Raw genomic sequence first — 16,101 nt, forward strand, 5'->3', positions numbered from 1 at the left:
ATATATATCAGTATTGTTGGTATCAACACAGCTGTTGTACACTATGATTTAAATATATATCAGTATTGTTGGTATCAACACAGCTGTTGTACACTATGATTTAAATATATATCAGTATTGTTGGTATCAACACAGCTGTTGTACACTATGATTTAAATATATATCAGTATTGTTGGTATCAACACAGCTGTTGTACACTATGATTTAAATATATATCAGTATTGTTGGTATCAACACAGCTGTTGTACACTATGATTTAAATATATATCAGTATTGTTGGTATCAACACAGCTGTTGTACACTATGATTTAAATATATATCAGTATTGTTGGTATCAACACAGCTGTTGTACACTATGATTTAAATATATATCAGTATTGTTGGTATCAACACAGCTGTTGTACACTATGATTTAAATATATATCAGTATTGTTGGTATCAACACAGCTGTTGTACACTATGATTTAAATATATATCAGTATTGTTGGTATCAACACAGCTGTTGTACACTATGATTTAAATATATATCAGTATTGTTGGTATCAACACAGCTGTTGTACACTATGATTTAAATATATATCAGTATTGTTGGTATCAACACAGCTGTTGTACACTATGATTTAAATATATATCAGTATTGTTGGTATCAACACAGCTGTTGTACACTATGATTTAAATATATATATATTGTTGGTATCAACACAGCTGTTGTACACTATGATTTAAATATATATCAGTATTGTTGGTATCAACACAGCTGTTGTACACTATGATTTAAATATATATCAGTATTGTTGGTATCAACACAGCTGTTGTACACTATGATTTAAATATATATCAGTATTGTTGGTATCAACACAGCTGTTGTACACTATGATTTAAATATATATCAGTATTGTTGGTATCAACACAGCTGTTGTACACTATGATTTAAATATATATCAGTATTGTTGGTATCAACACAGCTGTTGTACACTATGATTTAAATATATATCAGTATTGTTGGTATCAACACAGCTGTTGTACACTATGATTTAAATATATATCAGTATTGTTGGTATCAACACAGCTGTTGTACACTATGATTTAAATATATATCAGTATTGTTGGTATCAACACAGCTGTTGTACACTATGATTTAAATATATATCAGTATTGTTGGTATCAACACAGCTGTTGTACACTATGATTTAAATATATATCAGTATTGTTGGTATCAACACAGCTGTTGTACACTATGATTTAAATATATATCAGTATTGTTGGTATCAACACAGCTGTTGTACACTATGATTTAAATATATATCAGTATTGTTGGTATCAACACAGCTGTTGTACACTATGATTTAAATATATATCAGTATTGTTGGTATCAACACAGCTGTTGTACACTATGATTTAAATATATATCAGTATTGTTGGTATCAACACAGCTGTTGTACACTATGATTTAAATATATATCAGTATTGTTGGTATCAACACAGCTGTTGTACACTATGATTTAAATATATATCAGTATTGTTGGTATCAGTATTACACTTGATTTAAATATATATCAGTATTGTTGGTATCAACACAGCTGTTGTACACTATGATTTAAATATATATCAGTATTGTTGGTATCAACACAGCTGTTGTACACTATGATTTAAATATATATCAGTATTGTTGGTATCAACACAGCTGTTGTACACTATGATTTAAATATATATCAGTATTGTTGGTATCAACACAGCTGTTGTACACTATGATTTAAATATATATCAGTATTGTTGGTATCAACACAGCTGTTGTACACTATGATTTAAATATATATCAGTATTGTTGGTATCAACACAGCTGTTGTACACTATGATTTAAATATATATCAGTATTGTTGGTATCAACACAGCTGTTGTACACTATGATTTAAATATATATCAGTATTGTTGGTATCAACACAGCTGTTTGTACACTATGATTTAAATATATATCAGTATTGTTGGTATCAACACAGCTGTTGTACACTATGATTTAAATATATATCAGTATTGTTGGTATCAACACAGCTGTTGTACACTATGATTTAAATATATATCAGTATTGTTGGTATCAACACAGCTGTTGTACACTATGATTTAAATATATATCAGTATTGTTGGTATCAACACAGCTGTTGTACACTATGATTTAAATATATATCAGTATTGTTGGTATCAACACAGCTGGTATCAACACAGCTGTGTACACTATGATTTAAATATATATCAGTATTGTTGGTATCAACACAGCTGTTGTACACTATGATTTAAATATATATCAGTATTGTTGGTATCAACACAGCTGTTGTACACTATGATTTAAATATATATCAGTATTGTTGGTATCAACACAGCTGTTGTACACTATGATTTAAATATATATCAGTATTGTTGGTATCAACACAGCTGTTGTACACTATGATTTAAATATATATCAGTATTGTTGGTATCAACACAGCTGTTGTACACTATGATTTAAATATATATCAGTTGTTGGTATTGTTGGATTTATATATATCAACAACAGCTGTTGTACACTATGATTTAAATATATATCAGTATTGTTGGTATCAACACAGCTGTTGTACACTATGATTTACAGTATTGTTGGTATCAACACAGCTGTTGTATATTGTTGATTTAAATATATATCAGTATTGTTGGTATCAACACAGCTGTTGTACACTATGATTTAAATATATATCAGTATTGTGGTATCAACACAGGTATCAACATCAGCTGGTTGTACACTATGATTTAAATATATATCAGTATTGTTGGTATCAACACAGCTGTTGTACACTATGATTTAAATATATATCAGTATTGTTGGTATCAACACAGCTGTTGTACACTATGATTTAAATATATATCAGTATTGTTGGTATCAACACAGCTGTTGTACACTATGATTTAAATATATATCAGTATTGTTGGTATCAACACAGCTGTTGTACACTATGATTTAAATATATATCAGTATTGTTGGTATCAACACAGCTGTTGTACACTATGATTTAAATATATATCAGTATTGTTGGTATCAACACAGCTGTTGTACACTATGATTTAAATATATATCAGTATTGTTGGTATCAACACAGCTGTTGTACACTATGATTTAAATATATATCAGTATTGTTGGTATCAACACAGCTGTACACTATGATTTAAATATATATCAGTATTGTTGGTATCAACACAGCTATGATTTAAATATATATCAGTATTGTTGGTATCAACACAGCTGTTGTACACTATGATTTAAATATATATCAGTATTGTTGGTATCAACACAGCTGTTGTACACTATGATTTAAATATATATCAGTATTGTTGGTATCAACACAGCTGTTGTACACTATGATTTAAATATATATCAGTATTGTTGGTATCAACACAGCTGTTGTACACTATGATTTAAATATATATCAGTATTGTTGGTATCAACTGTTGTATGATTTAAATATATATCAGTATTGTTGGTATCAACACAGCTGTTGTACACTATGATTTAAATATATATCAGTATTGTTGGTATCAACACAGCTGTTGTACACTATGATTTAAATATATATCAGTATTGTTGGTATCAACACAGCTGTTGTACACTATGATTTAAATATATATCAGGTATCAACACAGCTGTTGTACACTATGATTTAAATATATATCAGTATTGTTGGTATCAACACAGCTGTTGTACACTATGATTTAAATATATATCAGTATTGTTGGTATCAACACAGCTGTTGTACATGATTTAAATATATATCAGTATTGTTGGTATCAACACAGCTATGATTTAAATATATATCAGTATTGTTGGTATCAACACAGCTGTTGTACACTATGATTTAAATATATATCAGTATTGTTGGTATCAACACAGCTGTTGTACACTATGATTTAAATATATATCAGTATTGTTGGTATCAACACAGCTGTTGTACACTATGATTTAAATATATATCAGTATTGTTGGTATCAACACAGCTGTTGTACACTATGATTTAAATATATATCAGTATTGTTGGTATCAACACAGCTGTTGTACACTATGATTTAAATATATATCAGTATTGTTGGTATCAACACAGCTGTTGTACACTATGATTTAAATATATATCAGTATTGTTGGTATCAACACAGCTGTTGTACACTATGATTTAAATATATATCAGTATTGTTGGTATCAACACAGCTGTTGTACACTATGATTTAAATATATATCAGTATTGTTGGTATCAACACAGCTGTTGTACACTATGATTTAAATATATATCAGTATTGTTGGTATCAACACAGCTGTTGTACACTATGATTTAAATATATATCAGTATTGTTGGTATCAACACAGCTGTTGTACACTATGATTTAAATATATATCAGTATTGTTGGTATCAACACAGCTGTTGTACACTATGATTTAAATATATATCAGTATTGTTGGTATCAACACAGCTGTTGTACACTATGATTTAAATATATATCAGTATTGTTGGTATCAACACAGCTGTTGTACACTATGATTTAAATATATATCAGTATTGTTGGTATCAACACAGCTGTTGTACACTATGATTTAAATATATATCAGTATTGTTGGTATCAACACAGCTGTTGTACACTATGATTTAAATATATATCAGTATTGTTGGTATCAACACAGCTGTTGTACACTATGATTTAAATATATATCAGTATTGTTGGTATCAACACAGCTGTTGTACACTATGATTTAAATATATATCAGTATTGTTGGTATCAACACAGCTGTTGTACACTATGATTTAAATATATATCAGTATTGTTGGTATCAACACAGCTGTTGTACACTATGATTTAAATATATATCAGTATTGTTGGTATCAACACAGCTGTTGTACACTATGATTTAAATATATATCAGTATTGTTGGTATCAACACAGCTGTTGTACACTATGATTTAAATATATATCAGTATTGTTGGTATCAACACAGCTGTTGTACACTATGATTTAAATATATATCAGTATTGTTGGTATCAACACAGCTGTATTGTTGGTATCAACACAGCTGTTGTACACTATGATTTAAATATATATCAGTATTGTTGGTATCAACACAGCTGTTGTACACTATGATTTAAATATATATCAGTATTGTTGGTATCAACACAGCTGTTGTACACTATGATTTAAATATATATCAGTATTGTTGGTATCAACACAGCTGTTGTACACTATGATTTAAATATATATCAGTATTGTTGGTATCAACACAGCTGTTGTACACTATGATTTAAATATATATCAGTATTGTTGGTATCAACACAGCTGTTGTACACTATGATTTAAATATATATCAGTATTGTTGGTATCAACACAGCTGTTGTACACTATGATTTAAATATATATCAGTATTGTTGGTATCAACACAGCTGTTGTACACTATGATTTAAATATATATCAGTATTGTTGGTATCAACACAGCTGTTGTACACTATGATTTAAATATATATCAGTATTGTTGGTATCAACACAGCTGTTGTACACTATGATTTAAATATATATCAGTATTGTTGGTATCAACACAGCTGTTGTACACTATGATTTAAATATATATCAGTATTGTTGGTATCAACACAGCTGTTGTACACTATGATTTAAATATATATCAGTATTGTTGGTATCAACACAGCTGTTGTACACTATGATTTAAATATATATCAGTATTGTTGGTATCAACACAGCTGTTGTACACTATGATTTAAATATATATCAGTATTGTTGGTATCAACACAGCTGTTGTACACTATGATTTAAATATATATCAGTATTGTTGGTATCAACACAGCTGTTGTACACTATGATTTAAATATATATCAGTATTGTTGGTATCAACACAGCTGTTGTACACTATGATTTAAATATATATCAGTATTGTTGGTATCAACACAGCTGTTGTACACTATGATTTAAATATATATCAGTATTGTTGGTATCAACACAGCTGTTGTACACTGATTTAAATATATATCAGTATTGTTGGTATCAACACAGCTGTTGTACACTATGATTTAAATATATATCAGTATTGTTGGTATCAACACAGCTGTTGTACACTATGATTTAAATATATATCAGTATTGTTGGTATCAACACAGCTGTTGTACACTATGATTTAAATATATATCAGTATTGTTGGTATCAACACAGCTGTTGTACACTATGATTTAAATATATATCAGTATTGTTGGTATCAACACAGCTGTTGTACACTATGATTTAAATATATATCAGTATTGTTGGTATCAACACAGCTGTTGTACACTATGATTTAAATATATATCAGTATTGTTGGTATCAACACAGCTGTTGTACACTATGATTTAAATATATATCAGTATTGTTGGTATCAACACAGCTGTTGTACACTATGATTTAAATATATATCAGTATTGTTGGTATCAACACAGCTGTTGTACACTATGATTTAAATATATATCAGTATTGTTGGTATCAACACAGCTGTTGTACACTATGATTTAAATATATATCAGTATTGTTGGTATCAACACAGCTGTTGTACACTATGATTTAAATATATATCAGTATTGTTGGTATCAACACAGCTGTTGTACACTATGATTTAAATATATATCAGTATTGTTGGTATCAACACAGCTGTTGTACTACAGTATGATCAACACAGCTTTGTACAATATATATCAGTATTGTTGGTATCAACACAGCTGTTGTACACTATGATTTAAATATATATCAGTATTGTTGATCAACACAGCTGTTGTACACTATGATTTAAATATATATCAGTATTGTTGGTATCAACACAGCTGTTGTACACTATGATTTAAATATATATCAGTATTGTTGGTATTGTTGGTATCAACACAGCTGTTGTACACTATGATTTAAATATATATCAGTATTGTTGGTATCAACACAGCTGTTGTACACTATGATTTAAATATATATCAGTATTGTTGGTATCAACACAGCTGTTGTACACTATGATTTAAATATATATCAGTATTGTTGGTATCAACACAGCTGTTGTACACTATGATTTAAATATATATCAGTATTGTTGGTATCAACACAGCTGTTGTACACTATGATTTAAATATATATCAGTATTGTTGGTATCAACACAGCTGTTGTACACTATGATTTAAATATATATCAGTATTGTTGGTATCAACACAGCTGTTGTACACTATGATTTAAATATATATCAGTATTGTTGGTATCAACACAGCTGTTGTACACTATGATTTAAATATATATCAGTATTGTTGGTATCAACACAGCTGTTGTACACTATGATTTAAATATATATCAGTATTGTTGGTATCAACACAGCTGTTGTACACTATGATTTAAATATATATCAGTATTGTTGGTATCAACACAGCTGTTGTACACTATGATTTAAATATATATATCAGTATTGTTGGTATCAACACAGCTGTTGTACACTATGATTTAAATATATATCAGTATTGTTGGTATCAACACAGCTGTTGTACACTATGATTTAAATATATATCAGTATTGTTGGTATCAACACAGCTGTTGTACACTATGATTTAAATATATATCAGTATTGTTGGTATCAACACAGCTGTTGTACACTATGATTTAAATATATATCAGTATTGTTGGTATCAACACAGCTGTTGTACACTATGATTTAAATATATATCAGTATTGTTGGTATCAACACAGCTGTTGTACACTATGATTTAAATATATATCAGTATTGTTGGTATCAACACACTGTTGTACACTATGATTTAAATATATATCAGTATTGTTGGTATCAACACAGCTGTTGTACACTATGATTTAAATATATATCAGTATTGTTGGTATCAACACAGCTGTTGTACACTATGATTTAAATATATATCAGTATTGTTGGTATCAACACAGCTGTTGTACACTATGATTTAAATATATATCAGTATTGTTGGTATCAACACAGCTGTTGTACACTATGATTTAAATATATATCAGTATTGTTGGTATCAACACAGCTGTTGTACACTATGATTTAAATATATATCAGTATTGTTGGTATCAACACACAGCTGTTGTACACTATGATTTAAATATATATCAGTATTGTTGGTATCAACACAGCTGTTGTACACTATGATTTAAATATATATCAGTATTGTTGGTATCAACACAGCTGTTGTACACTATGATTTAAATATATATCAGTATTGTTGGTATCAACACAGCTGTTGTACACTATGATTTAAATATATATCAGTATTGTTGGTATCAACACAGCTGTTGTACACTATGATTTAAATATATATCAGTATTGTTGGTATCAACACAGCTGTTGTACACTATGATTTAAATATATATCAGTATTGTTGGTATCAACACAGCTGTTGTACACTATGATTTAAATATATATCAGTATTGTTGGTATCAACACAGCTGTTGTACACTATGATTTAAATATATATCAGTATTGTTGGTATCAACACAGCTGTTGTACACTATGATTTAAATATATATCAGTATTGTTGGTATCAACACAGCTGTTGTACACTATGATTTAAATATATATCAGTATTGTTGGTATCAACACAGCTGTTGTACACTATGATTTAAATATATATCAGTATTGTTGGTATCAACACAGCTGTTGTACACTATGATTTAAATATATATCAGTATTGTTGGTATCAACACAGCTGTTGTACACTATGATTTAAATATATATCAGTATTGTTGGTATCAACACAGCTGTTGTACACTATGATTTAAATATATATCAGTATTGTTGGTATCAACACAGCTGTTGTACACTATGATTTAAATATATATCAGTATTGTTGGTATCAACACAGCTGTTGTACACTATGATTTAAATATATATCAGTATTGTTGGTATCAACACAGCTGTTGTACACTATGATTTAAATATATATCAGTATTGTATGGTATCAACACAGCTGTTGTACACTATGATTTAAATATATATCAGTATTGTTGGTATCAACACAGCTGTTGTACACTATGATTTAAATATATATCAGTATTGTTGGTATCAACACAGCTGTTGTACACTATGATTTAAATATATATCAGTATTGTTGGTATCAACACAGCTGTTGTACACTATGATTTAAATATATATCAGTATTGTTGGTATCAACACAGCTGGTGTGCACTATGATTTAAATATATATCAGTATTGTTGGTATCAACACAGCTGTTGTACACTATGATTTAAATATATATCAGTATTGTTGGTATCAACACAGCTGTTGTACACTATGATTTAAATATATATCAGTATTGTTGGTATCAACACAGCTGTTGTACACTATGATTTAAATATATATCAGTATTGTTGGTATCAACACAGCTTGTGTACAATATGATTTAAATATATATCAGTATTGTTGGTATCAACACAGCTGGTGTGCACTATGATTTAAATATATATCAGTATTGTTGGTATCAACACAGCTGTTGTACACTATGATTTAAATATATATCAGTATTGTTGGTATCAACACAGCTGTTGTACACTATGATTTAAATATATATCAGTATTGTTGGTATCAACACAGCTGTTGTACACTATGATTTAAATATATATCAGTATTCTTGGTATCAACACATCTGTTGTACACTATGACTCAAATATATATCAGTATTGTTGGTATCAATACAACTGTTGTACACTGTGATTTAAATATATATCAGTATTGTTGATATCAACACAGCTGTTGTACACTATGATTTAAATATATATATGTATTGTTGGTATCAACACAGCTTGTGTACAATATGATTTAAATATATATCAGTATTGTTGGTATCAACACAGCTGTTGTACACTATGATTTAAATATATATCAGAATGGTGGTATCAACACAGCTGTTGTACACTATGATTTAAATATGTATCAGTATTGTTGGTATCAACACAGCTTGTGTACAATATGATTTAAATATATATCAGTATTGTTGGTATCAACACAGCTGTTGTACACTATGATTTAAATATATATCAGTATTCTTGGTATCAACACATCTGTTGTACACTATGACTCAAATATATATCAGTATTGTTGGTATCAATACAACTGTTGTACACTGTGATTTAAATATATATCAGTATTGTTGATATCAACACAGCTGTTGTACACTATGATTTAAATATATATATGTATTGTTGGTATCAACACAGCTTGTGTACAATATGATTTAAATATATATCAGTATTGTTGGTATCAACACAGCTGTTGTACACTATGATTTAAATATATATCAGAATGGTGGTATCAACACAGCTGTTGTACACTATGATTTAAATATATATCAGTATTGTTGGTATCAACACAGCTTGTGTACAATATGATTTACATATATATCAGTATTGTTGGTATCAACACAGCTGGTGTGCACTATGATTTGAATATGTGTCAGTATTGTTGGTATCAACACAGCTGTTGTACACTATGATTTAAATATATATCAGTATTGTTGGTATCAACACAGCTGTTGTACACTATGATTCAAATATATATCAGTATTGTTGGTATCAACACAGCTGTTGTACACTATGATTTAAATATGTATCAGTATTGTTGGTATCAACACAGCTTGTGTACAATATGATTTACATATATATCAGTATTGTTGGTATCAACACAGCTGGTGTGCACTATGATTTGAATATTTCTCAGTATTGTTGGTATCAACACAGCTGTTGTACACTATGATTTAAATATATATCAGTATTCTTGGTATCAACACAGCTGTTGTACACTATGATTTAAATATATATCAGTATTGTTGGTATCAACACAGCTGTTGTACACTATGATTTAAATATATATCAGTATTCTTGGTATCAACACATCTGTTGTACACTATGACTCAAATATATATCAGTATTGTTGGTATCAATACAACTGTTGTACACTGTGATTTAAATATATATCAGTATTGTTGATATCAACACAGCTGTTGTACACTATGATTTAAATATATATATGTATTGTTGGTATCAACACAGCTTGTGTACAATATGATTTAAATATATATCAGTATTGTTGGTATCAACACAGCTGTTGTACACTATGATTTAAATATATATCAGAATTGTTGGTATCAACACAGCTGTTGTACACTATGATTTAAATATATATCAGTATTGTTGGTATCAACACATCTGTTGTACACTATGACTCAAATATATATCAGTATTGTTGGTATCAACACAGCTGTTGTACACTATGATTTAAATATATATCAGTATTCTTGGTATCAACACAGCTGTTGTACACTATGATTTAAATATATATCAGCATTGTTGGTATCAACACAACTGTTGTACACTATGATTTATATATGTGTCAATATTGTTGGTATAAACACAGCTGTTGTACACTATGATTTATATATGTGTCAGTATTGTTGGTATCAACACAGCTGGTGAACACTATGATTTAAATATATATCAGTATTGTTGGTATCAACACATCTGCTGTACACTATGACTCAAATATATATCAGTATTGTTGGTATTAATACAACTGTTTTACACTGTGATTTATATATATATATCAATATTGTTGGTATCAACACAGCTGTTGTATACTATGATTTAAATATATATCAGTATTTTTGGTATCAACATAGCTGTTGTACACTATAATTTAAATATATATCAGCATTATTAGTATCAATACAGCTGGTATGATTTAAATATATATCAGTATTGTTGGTATCAACACAGCTGTTGTACACTATGATTTAAATATATATCAGTATTGTTGGTATCAACACAGCTGTTGTACACTATGATTTAAATATATATCAGTATTGTTGGTATCAACACAGCTGTTGTACACTATGATTTAAATATATATCAGTATTGTTGGTATCAACACAGCTGTTGTACACTATGATTTAAATATATATCAGTATTGTTGGTATCAACACAGCTGTTGTACACTATGATTTAAATATATATCAGTATTGTTGGTATCAACACAGCTGTTGTACACTATGATTTAAATATATATCAGTATTGTTGGTATCAACACAGCTGTTGTACACTATGATTTAAATATATATCAGTATTGTTGGTATCAACACAGCTGTTGTACACTATGATTTAAATATATATCAGTATTGTTGGTATCAACACAGCTGTTGTACACTATGATTTAAATATATATCAGTATTGTTGGTATCAACACAGCTGTTGTACACTATGATTTAAATATATATCAGTATTGTTGGTATCAACACAGCTGTTGTACACTATGATTTAAATATATATCAGCATTGTTGGTATCAACACAGCTGTTGTACACTATGATTTAAATATATATCAGTATTGTTGGTATCAACACAGCTGTTGTACACTATGATTTAAATATATATCAGTATTGTTGGTATCAACACAGCTGTTGTACACTATGATTTAAATATATATCAGTATTGTTGGTATCAACACAGCTGTTGTACACTATGATTTAAATATATATCAGTATTGTTGGTATCAACACAGCTGTTGTACACTATGATTTAAATATATATCAGTATTGTTGGTATCAACACAGCTGTTGTACACTATGATTTAAATATATATCAGTATTGTTGGTATCAACACAGCTGTTGTACACTATGATTTAAATATATATCAGTATTGTTGGTATCAACACAGCTGTTGTACACTATGATTTAAATATATATCAGTATTGTTGGTATCAACACAGCTGTTGTACACTATGATTTAAATATATATCAGTATTGTTGGTATCAACACAGCTGTTGTACACTATGATTTAAATATATATCAGTATTGTTGGTATCAACACAGCTGTTGTACACTATGATTTAAATATATATCAGTATTGTTGGTATCAACACAGCTGTTGTATACTATGATTTAAATATATATCAGTATTGTTGGTATCAACACAGCTGTTGTACACTATATTTAAATATATCAGTATTGTTGGTATCAACACAGCTGGTGTACACTATGATTTAAATATATATCAGTATTGTTGGTATCAACACAGCTGTTGTACAACTATGATTTAAATATATATCAGTATTGTTGGTATCAACACAGCTGTTGTACACTATGATTTAAATATATATCAGTATTGTTGGTATCAACACAGCTGTTGTACACTATGATTTAAATATATATCAGTATTGTTGGTATCAACACAGCTGTTGTACACTATGATTTAAATATATATCAGTATTGTTGGTATCAACACAGCTGTTGTACACTATGATTTAAATATATATCAGCATTGTTGGTATCAACACAGCTGTTGTACACTATGATTTAAATATATATCAGTATTGTTGGTATCAACACAGCTGTTGTACACTATGATTTAAATATATATCAGTATTGTTGGTATCAACACAGCTGTTGTACACTATGATTTAAATATATATCAGCATTGTTGGTATCAACACAGCTGTTGTACACTATGATTTAAATATATATCAGTATTGTTGGTATCAACACAGCTGTTGTACACTATGATTTAAATATATATCAGTATTGTTGGTATCAACACAGCTTGTGTACAATATGAATTAAATATATATCAGTATTGTTGGTATCAACACAGCTGTTGTACACTATGATTTAAATATATATCAGTATTGTTGGTATCAACACAGCTGTTGTACACTATGATTTAAATATGTATCAGTATTGTTGGTATCAACACAGCTTGTGTACACTATGATTTAAATATATATCAGTATTGTTGTTATCAACACAGCTGGTGTACACTGTGATTTAAATATATATCAGTATTGTTGATATCAACACAGCTGTTGTACACTATGATTTAAATATATATCAGTATTGTTGGTATCAACACAGCTTGTGTACAATATGATTTAAATATATATCAGTATTGTTGGTATCAACACAGCTTGTGTACAATATGATTTAAATATATATCATTATTGTTGTTATCAACACAGCTGGTGTACACTGTGATTTAAATATATATCAGTATTGTTGATATCAACACAGCTGTTGTACACTATGATTTAAATATATATCAGTATTGTTGGTATCAACACAGCTTGTGTACAATATGATTTAAATATATATCAGTATTGTTGGTATCAACACAGCTTGTGTACAATATGATTTAAATATATATCAGTATTGTTGGTATCAACACAGCTGGTGTACACTATGATTTATATATACTCTTCAAAAAAAGAATCGCAAAAGGCAGAATTTGAGACATATTGTTAAGAAATTTATTCCGGGTAGTTCTGTATGACATGTGTGAAACTTTGCACATTCACTGCTGAACATCCAAAGTGTGCAAAGGCGAAGTCCACGCTCACTAAGTGAAGTTTAACGTCACTGAACGTGAATAACGAGTATGCCTCCCGTGAACATCAATAGCTGCTTGTCATCTCCTGCCCATGGAAGCGATGAGATGACGAATCACATCCTGTGGAATGGCTGTCCACTCAACGTGCAAACTGCTGCAAGCTGAGGTAGAGTCTGCGGTTGAGGTTGTCGCAGACGTCGGTCCAACTCTCCCCAGAGATGTTCGATGGGGTTTAAATCTGGTGATCTGGAGGGCCAGAGAAGAACGTTGATGTTGTGGTGTCTCAAGAAGACAGTGGTGAGTCGGGCTGTGTGAGGACGGGCGTTGTCATGTTGAAAAACGTCGTTGACGTTCACAATGATGGGTTGCACATGGGGCTTAAGAATCTCGTCGACGGTTGCGTACGGTCTGATCGGAAATCCTACGCAGCCCTGGTATGGCTGAGGCAGTAGACGTCGCAGTGGTGGTCCTATCCCGAAGGTGACGTAACCGGATGTAGCGATCTTGTGCGGGCGTGGTCACACGAAATCTGCCAGATCGTGGACGGTCACAAGTTGATCCATGTTGTTGGTGACGATTCCATAGGCTTTTGATGGTGCTTGGGTAGACATTCACAGCTCTGGCAACATCCGATCGAGATTCGCCTGCTTCCCAGCGACCAATGGCGTTGTTGCGTTGTGCTTCAGTCAGTCTTGGCGTAACTGTTTTGCGTGTCGGTGGCTTAACACTGAGATATGGAAACCGAGAACCCGTCACTTTTATAGGGATTTTGTACATGTTGCACTTGCAGAACATGCAGATCTCTCAAACAAATTTATTGGACACGCATGCGTTTAGGCGAAAAAACCGATGTTTTCCTCCGTTTTCAAAGTGCACAACTTTTATTGTCATTTTGGTCTGACAGTCAGTGCCTTAACACATGTAACATCACATACTTTGAGCTTGTAACGTTATTACATATATTTCTCTTTAAAATAACAAAAATATCCCTTTTGCGTTTCTTTGTTTTTTGAAGAGTATATATAGAAACATTTTCTTGCTGTCTTACTATATTAACTAAATATATATCGTAGAAGCCAAATGAAAACTTGAATTAGGAATGTAAGTGCTCGGCTAAAGTCAGTATATTTTGTTGTGAAGTTCTCTAAAAGGATTTATAAAAATGATGAACGGATAGCAATTTCAAGATGAGATATACTTTGCCAAATATATATAGTAATAGATTAGTTATTATTAATGAAGACATATGAATAGCTTAACTAAAATATGATTTAGAAAGCTAACAAGGAAACGTATGTAAAAGGGGAATGATAAGCCTAAATAAGACTTGAAATGAATCTTGTGTGGGCGGAAGATGACAGTTTACGCTACGATTTTTATTCGCCTTTCTTGGAAAAAAAGAAACACAGATTCACCAAAACGTGATAATAAAGTTAGAAAACGCTCTACTTTTTACGCTCCGAATTATTATAATAAAACGTTTGGTTTAACCAGTGATTGACCTGGTAGAGCCAGGTGGGAAAAGGCGTTTGACTCGTAATCCAAGGATCGCAGGTTCGAATCGCCGTCGCACCAAACATGTTCGTCCCTTCTGCCGTAGGGGCGTTAAAATCAAGCTTAATTGACCGAATTGACGGTAAATCGAAATCTTCGTTGGTAAAAGAGTAGCCCAAGAGTTGGCGGTGGGTGGTGA

Source organism: Tachypleus tridentatus, chromosome 8, assembly GCF_004210375.1.
Source record: "Tachypleus tridentatus isolate NWPU-2018 chromosome 8, ASM421037v1, whole genome shotgun sequence".
NCBI lineage: Eukaryota > Metazoa > Arthropoda > Merostomata > Xiphosura > Limulidae > Tachypleus > Tachypleus tridentatus.